Source organism: Rhynchophorus ferrugineus, unplaced genomic scaffold (genome assembly GCF_030347505.1).
Source record: "Rhynchophorus ferrugineus isolate W39M unplaced genomic scaffold, kcgeb_rfMv2 rfM3, whole genome shotgun sequence".
Taxonomy (NCBI): Eukaryota; Metazoa; Arthropoda; class Insecta; order Coleoptera; family Curculionidae; genus Rhynchophorus; species Rhynchophorus ferrugineus.
The window spans coordinates 28,868,949-28,881,593 of record NW_027472582.1 but is presented as its reverse complement, the minus strand read 5'-3'; the positions used below and the strand labels follow the sequence as shown (position 1 = coordinate 28,881,593).

The window sequence follows — 12,645 nt, the reverse complement described above, 5'->3', positions numbered from 1 at the left end:
TGTATTTATTTTAAAAAAGTATTGAGGAATACATATTGATGTACTTAACGTTACTCGTCTTGCTTGGGAATTAATCCAAGTACAAAGAAAAATGGTAATAAATTAATTTATAATTAAGTTTGTGCTAAGCATATCTAAAAAAGATGTTATCAAAAAAAATAAAAAATAAAAAAATTCCTACAACATATGATCCAAGTGTATAAGTAATTTTCTATTATAGGTTTGTTATATTTTGGAGTCTCCTTTTTACTAACTAGGATTCATCTGTACTGGAAAACAAAACTGCAGCTACAAACTGTAAACTACAAAGTATGGTTTTTCGGTATTAAGTTTACTCTTTTTGTTCACGAGTTTAGAAACTACCCCCGGAGATATTTGGTCTTACAGAATCTGGTCACTAACGTAAAGTCAGGAGAGGGTTAATACTGGAATTTGGATCTCGCTCGTAAACTCTGATTATTGAAGCAGGAGGGTTGTGCTGTAGTCTTGACACTGCTGCTCTTAATCCGCTATATCAGTATTAAAACTATGCTTAAATATATTGCATTACTAAAAGTACAAAGAAAAATATCTAACACGTAGATATAAAATGTTTTTTGTAAACGTTGATTGTTGGAGAGAAAACAATGTGCAAGTTAATGCACGAAGACCAGTTTGTTTATTTAAATGAAGAATATTAAAAATATATAAAATAAAAGATGTTAAATCGATAAGTAATGGTGAAAAGGGTTTTGAATTGGATGGAAATGACTTACTAATCGTCAGTTTGGTTTGACAGATTACGTCATGGCAATGAAAGGATGATTTCGACATATATGAATTCTATAGTTCTGATCATCTTTATCCTCTTACTTGAGTGTTTTTGATTATTTTCTTCTTACTCTTGACATTAGCCTGTTTTTGCTCTCGACACTTCTGAATTTTCTTGATTCTCGATTTTTACTCTTCCTCTTTTGTTCTGTTTATCACTCACAGACTAATTCTTCATTCGTACTGTTCTGCTTCTTTTACTCCTTACTTGCACGATCTCGGGCCTTCTGGAGTTTAATAGTTATTGCCACAAATAGGGATTTTCCTCAAAGGTCTCTCTTAGGTCAAATATCTTACACCTATCGTTTACCTCTGGTTCGCAACCCATTATCCGAAGCACCCGACAACGAGCCGATGTGACATGCTGTTTGTTAGTCATGTTTACGTGTTCCGCGGTACTTTTCAATAGTACCTACAATTACTTGGCCTAATATTGTATACAGTCTCAAATCATAATTCTTTACCCATGTCGTCAATATTACGAAAAACAGTTAATTGGTCTAATAAATCAGACCCCTAAATTATACAAACATAAAAGACATTATATTTTCGCTATACTTAAAACTAAACAATTTTCTTAAATATAAATAAATATAATATGTCGCAACATTGATAATTTGAAGGAATAATATTAAATTTCCTCTAAATTGAATTACTTGTGCATTATGTTGTTGTAAGAGTATGTTATTACCCAGTTAAAAGATCTCAGTAGGCTCAACTTTCACAAGAAACAATTCAGAATCATGCGATGTTTTTCAGGGGTTCATAATTCTCTGGAGTACATCTAGATAGAAAGGTTGCGTTGAGAGTAGCACTATACTGATACAATAAAATGGTCTAACTTCCGGTCTATGAAAGAAAGAAAAGGAAAAGATCAAAGGAAGAACCTAACCTAATTATTAAATTCGTTGTAACTGTTAAAGCAGTTTTCCATTTGGTCTTATTGAGCTATTCAGTGTATACAGACGCTAATTATAGAACTATTATGACAATCATACTTTATTGTTCAACTTGAAGAAATCTACTGCCGAAGCCTATAAAACATTTAGAAAATTATGATGATTTTGCTTTGTAGTATTTCAATTGTTATATTTGATTTCAATTATTTAAAATTGGTACATTTGATGATATTAACCTAGGCGCGGAAGGCAAACATCTTTCAAAGATAATAAGTTGCAAGATTTATTGGACGGAAACCCAGTGAAAACTCGATTGAAACGACGATTGAATTAGCTTAGCAGTTAACGTTATCTGTTTTTGTGTGAAATGTGAAAGATCTAAAGGGATAGAATTAACGAAAATGCCCATCACGAACCACGAATTGTCCACGATTTCGAACCATTTCAACAAAGGGTTTGATTGCTTGTCCAGTAAAAAGAGTTTCCTGGGATGTATTGAGTTTGGCGTTAAAGAAAAAGATTACTAAGATAATACCAAGCGCATAAAGTCCTGAGTCATCTCAGGAGAGCCGTTTATATTGACAACGTAGAGGAATAGTCACAGCCGTTATAAGTTTCATAACAAATTCATTCCATTAATTAGTATATAATTCAAAAGCAAGAAATTGTTTTAGTATTAATTATTACTCAAAATTAAAATCATGTGATTTTAATCGACAATCTGATTAGAAGTATATTAAAATAGGATTTCTTTAAATGATGACTAAATATATATGAAAAAGTAGCTTGTTTTCTATTATAAAATAATTCTAACTTAGTTAATAAATAAAATAGTGACCTATTCTCTATAAAGTGTAATTGTATAAATATAATTAAAGTTTTGAGATTTTTTTTATATTTGAAAGTTTTATTCAGATAAATTGATACAATGTATTTTATTCAACATATTCAGCGTTAGCTATCTCTCACAGATATCATATTGCATTGAAATCATTGCCCGATTTTTGAGGCTGAAGTAAGTTCGGCCAGACCAGACCAGGTCATAGAATGAAACAAATAATAGTCGGATGGAATGTATGGTGATTGCTAACCCCAAAAAAAAGTTTTTTGTAACGTACTGACTGGTGAAGCCTGGGTGCCACTGGAGCCCCATCCATATCGATATAGAATCGGAATAGTCATGGCCATAAAGTCTTACTGTGTATATGGCATAGTGGCATCAGCAAGTTATTACAAGCCGCCAATGTCAAATGAAATTATAACTGCAGATGTATACCTACCAAAAAGACCAGAAATAGTGAGTGATACAAAGTCAAGAGGACGACTTACATGTATGATAATACTCGACCACACATTGTAGAAGCTCTGAAGAATCCTTAGGATACATGTGAAGTTAGGAGAAAATTATGGAAAATATTTTCATTAATATATTTTGTATCAATTTTTCAATAAATTTGAATAAACGTTTTTTCAAAGTGAATAAATAATCACAATATATGCAGGTACCTAACATCTAGAGTGCGAAGTAGAAAAGATATGTATTATATGCTTCAGTAGATTTTCTCTGATTATTATCAGTTTAGCAAATGTTGCATATTAGACTACAAAAGATGCGAAGCTATAAAAATTCAGATCAATACAAACTCACTCATCGATTTCATGGTAATTTTGAAAATACGTATAATCACTGTTACAACATCGCTCGATCTATCATTATCTTCTAAATAAGCAAAATGTAATAGCCGTTCATTCTAATTCTCAAACCATCACAAACACCACTGAACACAACGGCTGGCTACTTTCTTTGTTATTAACAAAACCGGTAATTATAATGATTAGAAGATCTGTTCAGAGCTATCTGCTTGGTGTTATCTAGTAGTCACGTATTGTCTTACAAAATTGGTTCAGCGTTTTTCTTCGGTGGTTGTTTCAGCGCGATAAGGATTATTAAAAGATTTAATAAGAAGATTTCACGACGCCCGTAACACTTGCTATTCTATTATATCTATCGGAGATAGATGAGTAATGTGTGTTATATTTTTCAACCTACTTGCATTACATCGTTAATATCGTTAAAGCTCGCTTATTTGCGATGGAAATGAAAGACCTTATTGTTTGAAATTCTATGTTTTTCGCAACTAGTTTGCTAAACCTATTATTCATATATACGTATTCCGTGAGTAAATAGTATATGATTTGAATATAAAATGTTAACAAGAATATTAACAATGGAGTTCTCTTTAACTATAATTTTAATTTAAATATTTTATACTATATTTTCAGTGGAATTTTAGATAAGACATAGATAAGCATTCGTTAAACTAATATCAGGTTATACAGTTCCAGAATATATTGAGCTATTTATTTGCATTATTATGCATATTTGCAGTATTGTCATTTTAGTCTAGAGTTTATTTAATATTTTAAAGAATTCCCAGCGTTTTGTAAATGATGGCGTCAGAAATTCCTAACAGCATTTCGTAAAATAGTTATTAAGCGTTTATATCAGTACTTTTTATTTGGTTAAATGATTATGCGCGAATTACACTAATTTATATATTTTTGAGTAAATGTTTATATCAACTAACGATAGAAAAATAACCAAAAAGAAAACCAAACTCTGAAAACTATACGGAAGGAAATAAATCCATGAACATTGAAATGTGTTTTGATTTGTTACCTACTGACTTAACAACAGAAATAAGGAAAGGGTTTCTATAGTTTGTTTAGAGTTATTTTGTACACACGTCATCTAAATTTGTGACATCAAAACGTCGCAATGTTGCCGCATCAACTCTGTTTTATTTCAGTTTTGTTTCGACATACAACAAAATTCTAATCTAAATAAAATAACTGAACAAAAATGTTATCAAATATAATTTATATCTAATATATAATAATAAATGTATATAGTATAACATTATAGTACATCTAAAAACTACAGTTAATTTTACAGCTACAATAGTTTATAGGTTAGAGTTATAATCTCTTATCTCTATTGCTATCAAGAATTTTGCATGCGTCTGACAACCGGGCGACTTTGACCGGCTAATTCTTTTACGTCTTCCAACTAATCAGACAACATTGTGTCTCTTTTTAACTAGAATAAAATGAGAAGGAAAATATAGTCTGATTCTAAAACGAATTTACAAATAGCGACAGGCAACACAAACGTCTTGATGAGGTATGTACAAAAAAACTTTGAATGGACTATATATAGATTTACTTTGTATTATGTTTAAAGACTACTTTGCTTCTTAAAGGCTACTTTAAAAAATACGCTTTTGCTTTATATTTAAACAGTTATTATTATTTTTATTGGCCTGATGCTTTTTGATCAGTGACGTTGAAATTGCGAATTATTAATATATTAAACTGTTAGATAACCTAACTAAACTGTTAAATTCGATGCTTTTTGACATTTCTTTACGAAAAATACTAGTTTTTACTATTGGATTATTTGGTTGTTCGGTATATACAGATGCTAGAGGTGGAACGTTTAAACGCCAAAGCGCATACAACACTTAGAACTTTATGTTGATGCTACTCCTTGACTGGTCACATCCCAATTATGTGTTTTGGTTTTAAAGAATTTAAAAGTGGCAATTTTGATATTATTAACAAAGAACAGCCTGACAGGGATTACCAAAAAAGTTCCTAGAGTTTGGCTTGAATGATATTTATTTTGAAATATTTTGTTTAATATCGAACAAATGATTAGAATACATGCAAGCACCTAATATTTGGGGAGTTAGAATAAAGATATTTGTATATATAAAGACATTTTGTATTTTATTTAATTTCATATTTTCAAAAAGTATAAAATGTTGCGCTTTTCATGTCAAATACATAGTTATATTTCTTTCAGGCCAAGAGAAAGAAGATATTAATAGAGCATCAAGACACTTTGTTCTTGCCCTATCAGATTTGTAGCTATTATAAAACATTATATTTCTTATAGAGATTATAATATGTAGATTATAGATATATACCGACATAAATATGTAATTATACATTTTTACAATAACAGTGGGATATTTGGTTTTTAGGTTCAAAGCTCTAAGAGGTTAATCAATATAACACAATGAAATGGTTTTAACAGGATTAAAATATCTGTCACACATCCAGCGTCAGTATAGATGTCATTGGAAAATCTTTTCTAAAAAAGTGATTTCGAGAAGAGTTGACATTGAATGGTCGTCAGTATGGATCTGGGACCTCCACCTACTTTGACATTTGTCAAAAAGTGATAGTGATTTCCCGAGCAATTTGCAGGCTTGCGTACAATATCTAACGTTAATTAAATTATTTTTTGTTAACGACAAACAAAAATAATTATTGGGCTCTATTAAAACTATTTGATTTAATAGCAAATATTGTTAAAAGTTTTAGTTTTTTACCTCAATTTGAACCATTTTCCATTTATTTCAACATGTGAATACTAGTTTCACGTTTCAAAAGTGGTGATTTTGATACCGAAGACAATGGGTGTTCTGGATAGCCGAAAAAAAAACAAGGAACACGAGGATTTAAAAGAATTACTCGATGAAACCATCAATGGGGTTCGCTATAGACTACAATTAACGCGTTTGGACCGAACACTGCTTAAAAAACAGCCGGAATAAGAGCAAAGACAGGACAATGTTATTCAGCATGACACTGATTGATCACATTGAAAATTGGCTAAAATATACTTGGAAACATTAAAATGAGAAATTCTACCACAAGCGACGTATTATCAGGACTTTGACTTTTCTGATTATTACTTGCTCCCCCTGATATGACCCCTCTGAGCAGCGTTTCACTTCTCATGAAGATACCGAAAAATGGATCGATTCGTCCATAGCCTGAATAGATACACCGTTATTTCGAGATGGAATCCGCAAATTGCCTGAAAGATATGTTACCGATGAACAGTATTTTGAATAAAAACATTGTACCGATTTTTTACAATAACACTTAAATTATAAAAATCCTTTAAAATTAATTTATAGCCCTATATATTTAATAATAAAATTACGCCTAAGGTACTTACGTAATGATTTTAGAGACATCTATGTATAACCTGCAGAAACTATTCCATCTATGTATATCGGATTCTGACAGAGCTAAATTCTGAAACAAAATAAAATATTATAATAATGTAATTAATTTAGACCGAAATAATTGATAAATTTTGTGAAGTGAACCGAACGAGAGCATTATATTTCGTAATATACACTAATTAATTTAGAATATCGTGTATAAATTGATTGGGAATTTTCACTTTCTGTTTTTTTTTTGTTTAGTGAAACCGCCACACAATAAGCAGTGGCGGCGGCAACAGCGGCGTCAAACAAAAAAAAAATTGGTTTCGTGTCTCGTGCTTTCCCGCCGGCAAAGAACCGTGGGAGTCGTGACAGGCGTAACCGATATTTTCTGCATGTTTGTTGCCATTGTGACTGTTTTTGCTGCGCTCTTGTTAATTTATGGTTGGCAAACTGTATCTAAACGTTTTATCTCATCACATTTAGATTTTTTCTTCGAATCGACTTTTTTTCATTAATTGCTGAATTTCAGGTCGAAACATTTATCGACTGGCATGAACTGACTTTTTTCTTGCGAGCCGATACAAGAAAGTTCGCATATTTTAGTGCAGATATAAAAAGTTGATACATTTGCCGTGTTAGTGCTTCTAATTAAGTATTCGTTCACGTTTTTGCAATAAATAATGTATTATAAAGGTATTTAACATGTCTTTAATCTTCGTTACACGATCAGAGCTTCTTGAAAAACAATATAAATGAATTGACATAAAAAAGTATATATCTGTTCTCTTTGAATATAACTATCCAAGTCGACTGTTGCAAAAAAAAGTTATATGAAAATAAGAAAAATATCTAAGCATTTTTAATTTATTTAATTCATTTTTTAATTTACCTCGGAACTATTAAAGAAACATGAAGGGAAATTCTCAACACTTAAATCTATTTCGGCTTTAGTTCCACAGGGTGGTGTCTTGGGACCACACCTGTGTCTGCTATATCCTGCTAATATTCCAACAATTAAGGAAACAGTATTTAAAACATTTGCCGATTACACAGTTATCACGACAAAAGATGTATCATGTATGTAATACATCTTGATGGTAGATTAAATTGGAAATATTATGTTAGATGAAAGGCAGAGCAGATTAGACTCAAAGTCAAGCAACTATACTGGTTAGTGGGAAGACACTCCCAACTTGACCTAAAATTAAACAGATTGGTTTATTAGTTAGTCATAAAGCCGATTTGGACCTATTGGGTGTAAATATGGGGTTGCACGAAGACATAAAACCAACTAGTAGTTCCATGCACCCAAAACAAAATTCTACGATAAATTACCAATGCTTATTGCTACGTAACCAATGAAGGGCTGCACGATGACCTCGAAATCAAATGGATACACGAACTGATCCAAGATTTCGCATTAAAACATGAAATAAAGCTGCTAAATCAGAGCAACGTGGAAACATTACAGCTACTGGACAACACGCAGGTAGTCAGAAGATTGAAGCGAATCAAACCACTTGAAGTTGTTTAATGTAAAAGTCTATACTTAACGATAGCAAACGGAATATTTATGTCCATAGAGGCTTGCTATGGAAATGGTGGTATTACTAAGGTGTAAAATTCAATCAAAGTGTTACTGCAGAAAACTATCGATGTGTTACAGTTCTGAATGTCGTATTCGCCATACATATCCAGACGCAGTCCTCTGATTACCACTTCATTATGGTTATAAAACGTAGAAGAAGTACAAAAATGGACTTATGATTGCTTTCAAACCAACGTCGTTTTTCAATAAGGTATCGCTATGTGGTCAAAAAAATATAAGGGAAAATAATCTAGAAAATTATGGAATATAATTTGACATATGTATCAATTGTATCATTCTATCAATGCATCAATTGTTCTCAATAAATGTCTATTGCAAGTGAAATGTGGTGAGAATGTAGATAAGCATATAAGAATTCTTGCCATTGTTGGCATGAATGAATATTATATTTGTTATACCAACGTTTATGTATAATATCTATCTTAAATAATAATGTCAGTAAAACTATATACACCGTGTATTATTTATCTATGTAGTATTAATATTTATAATTATTAAGCATCACTTATTAGATTTTATGTTATTCAAGTTGTACATAATATTTACTTCACTTTAATTATATACTCATTTATATTATTTTACTATGTTTTAATTATATTTAATATAACAAAATACTAAACTTAATTAACAAATAGTTTATATTGTACCTGAGCGAGATCTAATTAATTTGCGTTTATGGTTTATCGGATAATCTAAAGGGAACATTCCTACCGCGGATAACAGAAACCATACTGTTAGATGCACTTAACATAGAACGCTTTTTCTAGCAGGTAACTTTAACCGTTAGATCAATTTATATTCTTAACGGTGGCATATTTGATTCTCTATGAAAATATCATTAGGACGAATATCCGAAAGAATTTAAATAATGATGAAGAATTAATTTGAATCGAAATTTTTAACGTTCTTAAAATTAAGGATATTCTTGAAATTATGTATGTTAAATAGAGTTTTTTATATATTTTTTAAAGTCCCCTTTTTACCAACTAGGGTTTATCTGGGCTGCATCTTCTGTTTAACGTGGTCTCCGAACAACAGTCCTTGGCACTAAGCCTACCGACTGTCGAGTGACCAACTTGGAAATCATCCCAGAAGACAACCGGCCTTACCCAGCCTGGTTACTGGTGTGACTGGTATCATTTTTCTTGTCGGATTTTACACTATTGCCTAGGATAATCACAAATATTAAACAATCACAAACATAAATTTACCACCATGCCTCAGCAGGATTCGAATCCGCGATTATCGTAACAGTACGGCGTTAAATAGAGTTATTTTTGGTTGTCTAACATATTTTATCTTGAAAAATTGTGCTTCCGAAATGTTTTGTTTGCCTTAAGAACTAGTAACGGGTTTGTAAAAACTAAAAGGCTTTCCTATTTTTTTATTATATTTATTATCGAGTTAACAGAAACTAAACAGTAGTTCGTGATATTTTGAAAGCAAAATACATACAGTAACGTATAAAATAATTGAATGGGGGGGTTTCTATTGACTGGTCCAGCCGAAAGGTCAGACAGTTCATTCATTTATTGAGATTTCTCTCGAGTTAATGGGTCCTTCCTCATCAATTTGTGCGCTAATGCACATGCTTGATCAATTATTTTAAAAATACATGTGATTCCGAAAATCCACTGTGATTTTATTAAGTTAACATAATTTTTATTAATTTAACTTGGATTAAAGTTAATTAAAATCATAAATAGAAAAACAAGAATAAAAAAACTTTGATAGACCCTGTACATATATTTGGGCAATTGTTCTGTTACCTAGTTTTTATGCATAATATATTAATTTATTTAAATTGTGCCTTGGCAATTTTGAGTTATATAATCATTATTTCTAATATGACAATGATTAATCGTTAATATATAATATTTTAAATAATTATGCGTGTAATACAAATACCTCAATCCATTGACATCGGGCAACATTGAAAACCAATAACTATTACTAACCTTTCCCATACATTTGCATTTTAAAATCTGATATTTAGTATTGGATACTTGAGTAATGTAATGTTTCAAAATCGTCCGAGCTAATATGTGATGTTATAAAATAAATGCATTATCACAGGTACAAACCAATTTATTTCCTTGACATTTGGGGTTATTTACCTTTTCATAATGTTTGCCTTTTAATAACGCTGGTCATCAAAATCATTGCCACCGAAAGCAGTTGCGTCGAGGTTAGGTAGCTCATGAAATAAGACAGAGAAAAAGCTGACCTCACTCTAATAATGGACTGAAATTTCGGTACATCCTGGTTAGCCGAAGATGCATTCGCCTTGTATAAGTCAGAATGATTAATGGCATAGAAGATAAAAGTTTTAGTAATATTTGTTGTATATATTATATATATTCTTGATAGATTATAAGTGTTCATTAAGTTCGGGTAAATTAAATCGATATTTTTGGAATCAAAAATATAAATAGTAAACCGTCAAAATTGCTTTATTTTTAACCGACCTCAAAAAAGGAGGAGGTTCTATGTTCAAGTCTATATTATATATATATATATATATATATATATATATATATATATATATATATATATATATATTCACCGATTTCTCCGTTAATTATGGACCGATTTTCAAAAGAGTGCACTTCCGATGTGGTCCCATTGGAGCCAAGTCAGAATCTGATTGTGAAATCCGGGGAAATCAATGCAAACCCTCAAATTCCAAAGGCACGTACAAAGTTTTCACATATTTTTTTATCTAAAATAATCAGATATTTGGTTATAATGTTATTTCTGAACTGATGTGACGGAAGACAGGAAGTCGGTCGATGTAAAAGCCGTTCAGTTTGTTTTTAAGCACTAATCATATCATATGTGAAACCATAGAAATATTGCATGCAACTACTACTATGGTATAGTGGCTACAGCGTTCAGCTCACGGGCGGGTTCGATTCCCGACCCGAACGACTTTTTGTTGTTGTCCTAGTTTGGTTAGAACATTTGTCAAATCACCTAGGCCTGAAGCGTTCCTTATTTTCTAACATTGTTTCTTTATTCCTATTTTTCCTCATATGGGTTGCACCTTTACTTGGCCTACCCATTCTAATACATAATAAAATAACTGCGTAATATATTGAGTAAATATCTAACACTAAAAAGAGAAAAATAAAATATTTTTAACAAAAAAATTGAACCGACTTCAAAAAATAAATAAGGAACTCTCTAAAAAGTAAAAAATAATCAAACTTAGATTTTTAACACAAAAGAAAAACGTTTTAAAACAAAATATGAACATAATAATCGTTGTAATAACTAAAGAAACATAAAAAAAATCCTTATTTAACCTATCTCCAAAACATATTTTATATTCTACTATATTCACATAATTTAGCTTAATACCTACCTAAACCTATTCAACTAATCAGTTTGAAGTTGGAGGCGAGTCCAAACAATACAAAAATAATAATATAAGTTTGGGATATGCCGGCTTGGTGTCGCAGTGTGAATGTTCTAGACAAGAGTGTAAAATCCAACAAGGAAAATGATCCCAGTCACGCCAGTAACCAGGCTGGGTAAGACCGGATGTCTTCTGGGATGATTTCTAAAGTTAGTCACTCGCCAATCGGTAGGCTTAATGCTGAGGATCGTGGTTCGGAGCCCACGCTAAATTTTAGGCCCAGTCCATATAAACCCATAGTTGGTAAAAGGAGATAATTTCGAAGTGGGAGTAGATGTGTTACTTTTATTGAAATTTGATTTTATTTTAAAATCTTATATTATAATAAATAATTTTTTCATCCATATTCCTGTCCAATTTTCGATTCAAATTTCGTTCAAAATTGACCCGAAATGTTAATGACAATTTTTAAATGACGATAATAATTATTTTTACATTGAAACAATTTCAAACATTTTGTTTTCTGGCTATTTCTGGACGCCAACTCGGTTTGAAATCAAAGAGTCGGGTTTTTACCATTTATTCTATTATTATATCCTGTTCTTGTTCTAATTCAGGATCATGGTGGTCCAAACCAACCAAACCTCATTCATAGCGAATAAATAAAAAAAACATTTAATGTGTTGGCCTATTATTACTTATGCGGCAGTTGTTGTGCTGACATATATTTTGCTGTGTAACATTTAAAACTAAATTTAAATTAATCATCGAATTCTAATTATGTTCTTAGGAAAGACGAAATATCGAAATAGCGACAAACTTTCGATACTACGCGGACTTATTGAACGACTTAGTACGTATTTTATATCTGGTATTGCGATCAATAAAAAATGTCGTATATTTATAGTAAGTATTTTTAAATAAACTGGTTTTTGG

General features: G+C 31.1%; 1 protein-coding gene across 1 annotated transcript in view; it reads right to left on the bottom strand.

The window, feature by feature from the left end:
- Positions 1–12,645, bottom strand: part of LOC143192714 (uncharacterized) — a 176,062-nt gene that overhangs the window by 41,068 nt on the left and 122,349 nt on the right. The window contains exon 2 of the mRNA XM_076398210.1: positions 6,745–6,824. The gene's annotated coding sequence lies outside the window, so the exon portion shown is untranslated. The remainder of the gene's footprint in view (positions 1–6,744; positions 6,825–12,645) is intronic.